Source organism: Falco peregrinus, chromosome 3, assembly GCF_023634155.1.
Source record: "Falco peregrinus isolate bFalPer1 chromosome 3, bFalPer1.pri, whole genome shotgun sequence".
NCBI lineage: Eukaryota > Metazoa > Chordata > Aves > Falconiformes > Falconidae > Falco > Falco peregrinus.
In genome coordinates, this window is record NC_073723.1 from 37,311,786 (window position 1) to 37,321,718 (window position 9,933).

The window sequence follows — 9,933 nt, forward strand, 5'->3', positions numbered from 1 at the left end:
TGTTAGAACTAACAACAGAAACTGCATATTGAGGGTCTTGTCTCCAGTGATGCACACGCAATCTTCATACTTCAGGAAAAAGAAAGCTGCAGCACTGAAAGCCAGGCAAGTCAAAAAGTTTCATTTGAAGTATAGTTCATTCATGGTGAAATTAATTCACCTGTTCCTCTGTAAAGCACATTTTCAATAGAGGAAAAAGAATGAGAATGCTATCACATCACAAGGAGTTATTGCTACTGCTACACTTAGTCTTCACGGCTAGAGAGGACAGTTTGAGGTGGGTGACTGAACTACAGGAATTTTCTTCAGACAGACTTTGTCTACATCTGCTTAATTTATTGGGTTTTTTTAAGTACACATCCACTGAGTCGGACTGCTAACCTGGCAGCTCCTGTTCTTTGCCTGAGAGATCCAGTTTGGTAGACTTCAGTGATGTTACGCTTGGGGCTAAAGCCAAAGCATAACTTAAGACACCAAAAATCACTCAAAACCTGGAAGTGCAATGCAGACCTACTACTGTTCAGCAGCTGCTTGGTTAACCCTAGAAATACGTACATTCAATACATGCTCCCCTGTATGACCTGCAAGTCCTTTAAGCACGTGCTTGCATGACAACTAGACCATCCCAGCAGTAATCTAATTCAAGTAAATAGGTGTCTGATTTAATTATGTAGGTGCCATTGGGATCCAGAGCCTATACAGATCATATTCTGAGGGCACTGATCCAGCAGACATGTTCTGAGCACACAACTCAACATCAGGGAGTACAGCATAAAAACAAACTGCCACAGGCGCATTCAGAGAAGGTGGGACATTTTCTGGTTAAATGCTAGGCAAGGTTGTATGCTCTATTCCCAGGCAAACAGGCTTTAAACCCACCTCCCTGCCTCCAGAAGAGATCTCAAACCACTGTGTTAACCTGACATGAGAGAATGCTTCACCCTTCCTGTTGAAACAGGGCCACTGTTACTGCATCCAGTTTGTGGATTTGACACCAAAGACCTAACCAGTAACTGCTGTTGTATGTTTGCCTTTCCTTACCACACTGAAAAAGCGTTTTGCCTTTCCTAGACAGCTGAATGGCCATGGAGTGACTGGCTCTGAATCCATCAATGGTCTCCACAGGGTCCAGGACTTCAAATGTTCTCCCTTCTCAATGCACTCCTGAGGGTGCTGTCATCCTTGTTATGTAGGTTTGGGGCACCCACGTAGCTTTCCTCATGCACTAGAAAGGTACCTTGGCTGTTTAATTCCATGTTGGGGCAGAAATAAAACGCTTGCCATTCAGATGTCAATAATTCCCTAACCCATTTCTGTACCTGACGAAAGGTCCTGTAGCAAAAGGATGAGAAGAGAGGCAATCCCCAGAGTCCATGGTCTTGGACAGCTTTAGTGTACTTACTTGTTTCTACCACATATATCCGCTTGTAATAACAGTCACTGGTGAACAGCTTCTGGTCCTGCTCATTTTATTGTGAGCAATATTTGTGGTTCAAGGGATGTACCACTCACTCCACTGAGCACAAAAGAAAGCATGCATCCCAGAGAAAATTTTGGACCAGCATGGCCATCCAGGGAGATTGCCAAGTCTTCTGTTCCTAATGGGAAGAAGGTTGGTACTGCACGGTACAAGAAACTCTTATTGTTTGTGTCTTATGAGGTGGAAGAGACAGGAGGGGAGAGAAAAGGACAAGAGACAGAATGTGGTCAGGTTTAATTTTCCCTTCTAAAATTCCAAAGTTGAATCTACGATCAAAGTTTCAGTCTTGGGTTCTGGCAGATACACAGGGCAGCATCCTCTGTACAGATGTCTCAGAGTTCTGGGAGGTTTTAAGTTCAAAATAGTGACTTCAGCATTCAATAGCCCTGGCAAGTGTTAAGAGGAAAGCTTTGGCATGCGTTAAGGATCTCAAAAAGAGCAGGGAGGTCTGCTGCCAAAAGCTCTCCATTTCAAACTCAGTTCCTATTGCTGTTCATTAGAGCTGCTGTTCCTACACCTGGAAAAAAAGACAAAGGACAGGGAGAGGATGAGGCTCTTCATTTCAAAGAACTGTTCAGTTCTTGCATTCTTGCCCCTAGGTTTTTGGTGGAACATTCTTAAGTGAAATAATTATTGACTATGCTTCTCAGCTTGCGTTTGGTTTAGGCAGCAACAAAGGCTTTTTTGGCAATTGGGCTTAATCTAGAAGCTGAAAACAATGCTCAGTGTTTCTTAAAAACAAACAATGTTCTTACTGTTTGTCAAGAGTGGGTGTTTTTTTGGGTTTTTTTTTGTCCTCTGGTGCTATTTTGAGTTCTAGCATGTCTATTGTACACAGGCTGGAGTGCTCACTCTGGTTGTTTACAACAATTTCCCTCATGTTGCCAGGCTTTTCTTCTGTGAAAAATAATTTTGTAGGCAACGTACAAAACAAGCTGCAGTGTAAATAAACGGAGTATGTGTGAAAAGTGTTGGCTCAACCCCCCTCAAAATTGTCTCTAGCCCTAAAACTGTCGTGAGAGCATGAAACACTCTTGACAAGTCAAAAGCACAGTAGGTGCCTACTTGGATTCAGTGTTAACAGATTGGTTTGTTTGTGCAAATCTAGAATTGAAAAGATTTCTCTAATTTCAGTGTCTTTAGGATAGGCTCTGGTGATTACCCAGATTTCACTCTGGCTCTGCCAAGCTCACTGCGGTCACAGCTGTAGTTGCCACTGACATGACTGTGACCACTGATTTCAGCGCTGGAGGATTTTTTGCAGTACTTTCTTTGCACTAGCTGGATTTTTTACTTTCTTTGCAGTAGCTGGAAACTGTTTTTGTGGGCAGCCACGCCTGGCTGGCCACATCTGGGAGCTAATAGGGGATAGAAGTGCTTTGTACCGCTGTGCTTTCATGTTTTTCACAAAAGTGGAACTGACCTGATGCACACCTGGGAGTGCCTTATGGTCATAGAACAAATCCAGTAGTTTGCCGACTTTTTTATTAAACTTTTCTGGGAGAGGGCTAAGTACAACACCTCACTGTGATATGGATTCTCTGGAGAAACAAGCAACGAGTGAAGTGATGGGGAATGCTCTTGATATCAGGGCTTCAAAGTACAGTGAAGTTGGTGCTTGTTAACTTAGCAAGCTGTACTGAAGAACTTTGCCTTCTTGCGTCAGAAAGACCAAGATGAGACCAAGGGCACTTAATGAAGTGATTCACAATGTGCACATACAAATTACTGTATGCTCCTGCTCCCACACACACACACATTGTGATAGTCAATTACAGCAAGAACCATTCCTTGGCTAGAACCATCCCTTGCTAGTCATTTTTCATTACATAAAATGACTCCTGGAAGGTGCTGTAATTAAGACAGACAATCTGTGTACCACAGTACCAAAGCGGGTCAATCTGTGGCTGGGAAAACCTACTGCCTAGGCTGTAAGGGAAGGGTGAGTTGCACCTGATGCCAATGTTGCTGTTTTCTCAATGGGTTTGCCCATCACATCCCATGCATTTGCACATGCCGTGCTGGGGGTCATATATCGTTCCCATCTCTTCACCACCCACTCATGCCCATGGCTTGTAGCCTAATCCTCCAACCAGGTGAGCCACTCAGCCACCAGCGAGCAGACAAACAAATCCAAGGCAAAGCAAACCTAACAGTTTACTACAAGCACTCTTAGCAGAAAACTCCAGCTAGGACATTGCTGAGGTATCCACATGTACTGAGGGCATCACATACAACCTTGTATCAGAAGAGCATTGTAGTGATTCTAAGCTGGACACTGGCAAGTCAGGAGAAGCCTGAGGTAATCTGGCCTCCTTGTGTGCCTATATCATATAAAAGTCTTTAATTAAAGTCACATGCTGTCTTTAACCACTAGCCCTTTGTTTGACCCAGTGCACAGAATGGACAATACTCACTTAATGAGAAGCTAGTCAGTATTTTATTTTTTGCTTGCTGTTTAGCATGTGGCCCCATCCTTTGTTTACCACATGCTTCTCAAATCCTGCTATAAAAACCTAACGATTAAGTCCCTGTTGGGTGCATTAGAGCATTTGATTGTTTCATGAACATTCATGGCATTTATTTCCCTAACTCTGTGGCATACTTATTATCTGGTGAGTGTCTGTATGGTCCAACAAAGCTGAATATAGTAATACTGAAAAAGATAAAAACAAGCATGCAAGGAAAAATTGTCCATGAGAGGGCCACACATGAACTGCTAAGTATCTTCAAGTTAGAAGATTGTGGTCTAGATGACAGCCTCAACCAGTCTACATGAAAAGGGCTGCTACTTAATGGATGTGTTATCCTGACCAGTGACAGCTCTAATTCTTCTTATCTAGTGGATATCTCAACAGGAAATCTGGTATGTGCATGCAAGCGTATAACACAAGGGAGATTTAAGATAAAAATGTTGCACTGCACAAAACATTTTTAAAAAATAATCCTTAGAGCACTGAAGCATACAGTTATACTGTAAATTCTCCCTACTGGCTTTGTGACCAAAATCAGGGGCCAGCAGACAGGAGCTTGTGTCATTCTCCTGTGTGCCCCTTTTCACAGTTACAGTTCTCACATGCTCATCCCTGCAAGCTTGGGGACAGCCACCAGAATCCTCACTGATGGCTACCGCACAGACACATTTTCATGTGTTGTCATAACCACTCTGGTGTAAGTTATGCAAGAAACACAGCTCTTGCAAATGGGTGTCTCATCTCTTCCAAATGCTAAACATGCGCACCTTCTTCTCAGTGTTGGAGAAAAATCTGACTCAGATATGCCACCACAGACAAGAACACTGTCACGTGGTCTAAGAGCTAGGGAATTTTTTACAAGTCGTTATTAACAGGATGACAAAGGAAGGTATTAACAAGGCTTGCACATATCTCACTAGGATGGATGCCACTGTCCTCAAGAGCTGCCCCAACTTGCACACTCAGACTTCTTTGAGAGCAGTTTCTGAATGCCCAGAAGTAGTCGTTGCTGGAATTACCTCCCCCTGAACCTGAAATAATTAGGCTGGCCCCAAAAATGGTCAAGTAACTCAGAAATGGTGTTTTGGTAGACTGTATGATCACGCAAGCCAGCACAGAAAGGAAGATCCCTTTCTATTTACCAATTGCTTAAGAGATGGTGTCCTGGTTTCAGCTGGGATAGGGTTCATTCTCTTCTTACTAGCTGGTGCAGTGCTGTGTCTTGGATTTGGCATGAGAACGATGCTGACAGCACACTGGTGGTGTTAGTTGTTGCTCGGTCATGTTTATACTAAGTCAAGGACTTTTCAGTTTCCCAGGCCCTGCCAGCAAGAGGACTGGAGGGGCACGGGACACTGGGAGGGGACACAGCCAGGACAGGTGACCCGAACTAGCCAAAGGGATATTCCATACTATATGGCATCATGCTGAGTATATAAGCTGGGGGAAGAAGAAAGTGGGGGACATCTGGTATTATGGTGTTTGTCTTCCTGAGTAATCATTACGTGAGATGGAGCCCGGCTTTCCTGGAGATGGCTGAGCACCTGCCTGCCGATGCAAAGTAGTAAACTAATTCCCTGTTTTGCTTTGCTTGCATGAGTGGCTTTTGCTTTACCTACTAAATTGTTCTTATCTGAACCCTCGAGTTTTACGTTCCTTTCCAATTCTCCTCCCCATCCCTCTGGGTGAGGGGGGCAGTGAGCGAATGGCTGTGTGGTACTTGGTTGCCGGCCAGGGTTAAACCATAACAGATGGTTAATAACACTGTCCAGTTTTCTGATGAGCTGGTGAAAAATTATGTCCAGAACCCCTGAGAACTGACAGTTGTAGTGCATCTTAGATTGCCTCAAGAAAGAGGTCAGCTGCACTGTGACACTTAATGTTAGAAAGAATTAGGGCTGCTGCCAGTGGGATTTCCTAAACAGAATATGTACATATGCTATGTGGTACACAGGCAAGATAAAATTCAAAACTTCACAGACATCTCAAATTTTCTGGAAGGCTGCAACAAACCCTGTGTTTCCCAGAGGTGTCAGCGACATTATGTGTACTGCATGGCTGATCTGCCCATGTGCTGGATACAGCTAACAGACCAAAAGAAGAGATGTTTTCTTTAGCTCAAATCAGCATGGACTCTCTGGCACATGTTTGCTCACGTTAGTCCAGTTTCCTAACCATAATTCTACTCATCTCCCCAAATGCATGCTGTAATTTACTTTCAATATGTACTTTTCCACTTCTGTGGAAAACTAAGGGGGATGCTTTTCTTCTAGAGAGAAAGCTTTTCAGTATGGAATTGCAGTGAATTGCTCAAGGAAGCCATTGGCTTGCCAAACTGAGGATGTCAAAAGGGAAAGAGAAATGGATTACTCCTCCACCTCTTTCCCTTTTTCTTTTCTACTAAGTCTAAAAAAAAGAGACTTTTAAATACAGTGAGACATTGATTTTAAGTCTACCACCAAATCATTCTCCAATTTTTCAGTTGTAATAGCTACTTATCTAGCAGTGACATTGTAAAAGAACTTTATTTCTCCAAGTACCACTTGGTGTGGTTAAAGAATCCAGTAAAACTGAGACTAATTTGCTGTCAGTGCTGGTGCACTAGACCATGAGGTTGTGTGTCAGTAGAAATCTGCATGTGACACACAGATTACAGGCTATTTTATATTGTCAAAATCAATCCTTCATTCAAATAAATGCATTGTCTGAACCCTAGTTATTTCTGTTAGAAATGCTGCAGCTTGTTAAGAAAAGGGCATAAAGTCTTTCTCTGTAAGTTCTTGATCATTGCATTACAATTCCAAGCCATTTGTGAAATACTCCATCATTTAATTTACAGCCTGTTTCTCTCTGTGTGGGCTTCGATTACAGAATCATCAATCATTATACAGTATTAGCCCTGTGATGAACCATGCACTGGGTTTTTTTAGCTCTGGCCCCCAAATAAAGCCTTTAGTTTCTTCCCCATTACCTTCTGTTCCTCATAATTGCTGACAGGCAAACTGGAAAATCGTCCCCTTTATTCAATCACCTTGCTCTTTTTCAACAGTGGGAATTTGGGGCAGATTCAGTAACAATCCTTCTGGCTTCATCTAGTGCTACCAAGTCTCATGGACAGGTTTTTAAATCCTTCATTATCAAGCAAATATTCAGTACATGATTGGAAGCTGCTTCCCTGATTTTAACTCTGAATGGAATTCAAGCTTGATCAATGGAAAAATTTCAACAGGCCCAGCCCCTGTTGGTACACGTCTACATGCAAGACTCATGGCTTAATTATGCTTTGAGGGAACAAATGCACCAAAATAATTATATTTCTTGCCATTGCTGAAATCTTCAGGCCAGGGCAGCGCACCAGTATCAAGGTGGCTGGAGCATAGTAGAGGTCTGTGGTTTTTTTTACCTGGGGTGGGAATGCTGACAGCTAGAAGATGTTTTAGCTACAATGTGACTTGTGTCAGAAGCTATGTAAATCTGTAAAGGTGGTGAGATCCCAGTGGAGCACAGCCCAAAACAGGTTTGTAGAAATGCTGGGTCTGTTAAGAAGAGCTGGAGGTGGCTGCTTGAGTGGCAAAGACCAGGGTCACACTGCAGTAAAATGCCTATTTGAGTGCAAAACCAAAACCCAATAATTTTTTAACGCTTTATAATGATACAATCTCTCTGAGCAAGATTTACTACATCTCTGAGCAAGTAATGATGCACAGGCAACCTCACATAGCTGGGTGGCAGTTCAGGCACTGTCTTTAGTGGAACCTTGCCCTAGATTTAACAGCCCAAAGCTATGGTATCTTTCCCACCCAACATCATGAGTACCAGGTGGAAGTGATCAGTGGCTCACAGCTCAGGCTGATCTGGCACTTGGAGCAAGAGAGAAGTGACAGCAATTCTTCCAGACAGGCTGTTACTTGTGAACATGTTATTTGTGGCTTATTGCTGCGAGTGTAGTGTAGCACTGACATAGCTTTCTTGCAAGATTTTTATGCCACCACCTTTGGTTTTGTGGTACTGATGTCAGAGCATGCGTTACATACAGAAGCAAATGCCCTGGCTGATCCACTGCACTCATCAGTGGGAAATTGTACCTCAGGAGGCAGTACAGGCCTCTGGAATGCAGGTAGATAGTGAGTAGGGCAGATCTTCACAGATTTGCATAGAAGCCTCTGAAATACTATAAATAAATTATATCCTTTACTGCACATGGATTGGGAGTACAACAGCCAAATCCTGAACTGAGAGCAACTTCCCTATAGAGAAGGTACCATTAAGGCCTATTTGGGGTTTTTTCAGCATTAATACTTTTTACTTCTCTCACCTATTTTCTGCCTGTGTTGGTGGATCTGGATTTTCTGTGAACTAGGAGCTCTGAACAATATTGCTTTTATTCTTTTGAGAAAGTTGGTTTAGTAAATGTATTTAGTTTAATAAGGAATTCACTGTGCTCATCCATTTTCTGAAATCAAACCCAGCTTTGGAGATTAATTGCTGTTCTCCTGGAGCAATTAAAAGAGAAGTCTAGCTGGCAGCAATGCAAGGCTTTTGGGGTCTGTTTTCTAAAACAAATTTTTTGTCTCATACATCAAGATAAAATAATGCTCCTTGTCTTAATAAAATTTCAGAAAGAAGAAAGAGGCTGATCACCTCTCTTGGAAAAAAATTTAAAACTTGTTACTCCAGGATCATGCATTATTATACGCAGTTGTGTTCAATATATTCATTGACAGAAGTAATGTGATAAACATAAGATATTGTTTAGCCACATTTTATTTCTTACTAACATGAATGCAAATAAAACCCAGATTGTAAATACACCTTCAAAAAAGCTTAACTTCTGGGTTTACTGCCTAGTTCTATTCATTGAAATAAATGAGCAACATAAGGCCCTGTTTCCATGAGAGATTTCTCTAAATGAACACATTTTCATCATTTAGGTGATGATAACGATGATGCCCTGCTCCAGCTGAAGTAAGATAAACACACAAATGGAACACCTTTTGTACCTATACCACCATCCCATCCCATCCCATCCCATCATTACCCATCAGAAAATCATACCTGTGTGGCTGTTTTGCAGTGAGTAGTATAGAACAGGGATGAGTTTGCTAATGGTTTGTTTTTAAATGCAAGCTATTTAGAACCACTGAGCTCTGACTACACAAGAGCACTTTACCTGTTAAGTATCTTCATTTTAGAAAAGGTATATATCTTAAACCTAGGGGCAAGAAGAGCTTTTAAACCCAAATGTTGTAGTGGCCAGGAGTCCCTAGAAAAGACTAGGGACTACAAGTACAAGAGAAAGCCTCTGTAAGTGGCAACATACAATGTGGCTCATGCCCATGACCTTAATTGGAAAATTAGAAATTAAGATGATGAATGTCTAATATTTCTAGATTTCACTGCATGTATTTTGTAATTGCATAATAAAAAATAAATATCCATCTATTTCTAATAGCTCTCTTTCTGAATAACTCAGACAAAGGTGAGGTAAGTGTCTGGGGCAGGAAGATGATTATTTTGTTATGTTGCAGTGGAACTGAGAGAAATGTTTACAAGAAAACAATACTGAACATGATTTGAAGAGAAATGATCCCAGTTTAAAAAGCATACTTGTCACAAATACTTCAGTCAGACTTAACAGCTAAATGAGGTCTGTATGTGTTTACCTGCTAACTGGTGAAGAGCTTAATGGAGACACTGGCGTGAAAAAATAAAAGGGGCTGCTGATCTGATGTTACCTAAGGTTTTACTATCGCCCATTCCCTAATTCTTGTGGCCAAATTAGACATATGGCCACATCAGGACATGTAACTGGGACACCACTGGCCTCTGTCTTCTCAAATGAAGAACAGTTTCTGTTAATCTTGCATTGAAAGAGAAGGGGGTTTTTATTTCTACTGTGAACAGTGACATAATACATACACATTTACAATGTATTCACCCAAAATAAAATCAAAGAGGTGAAGGAGAGTTGCATTCAAG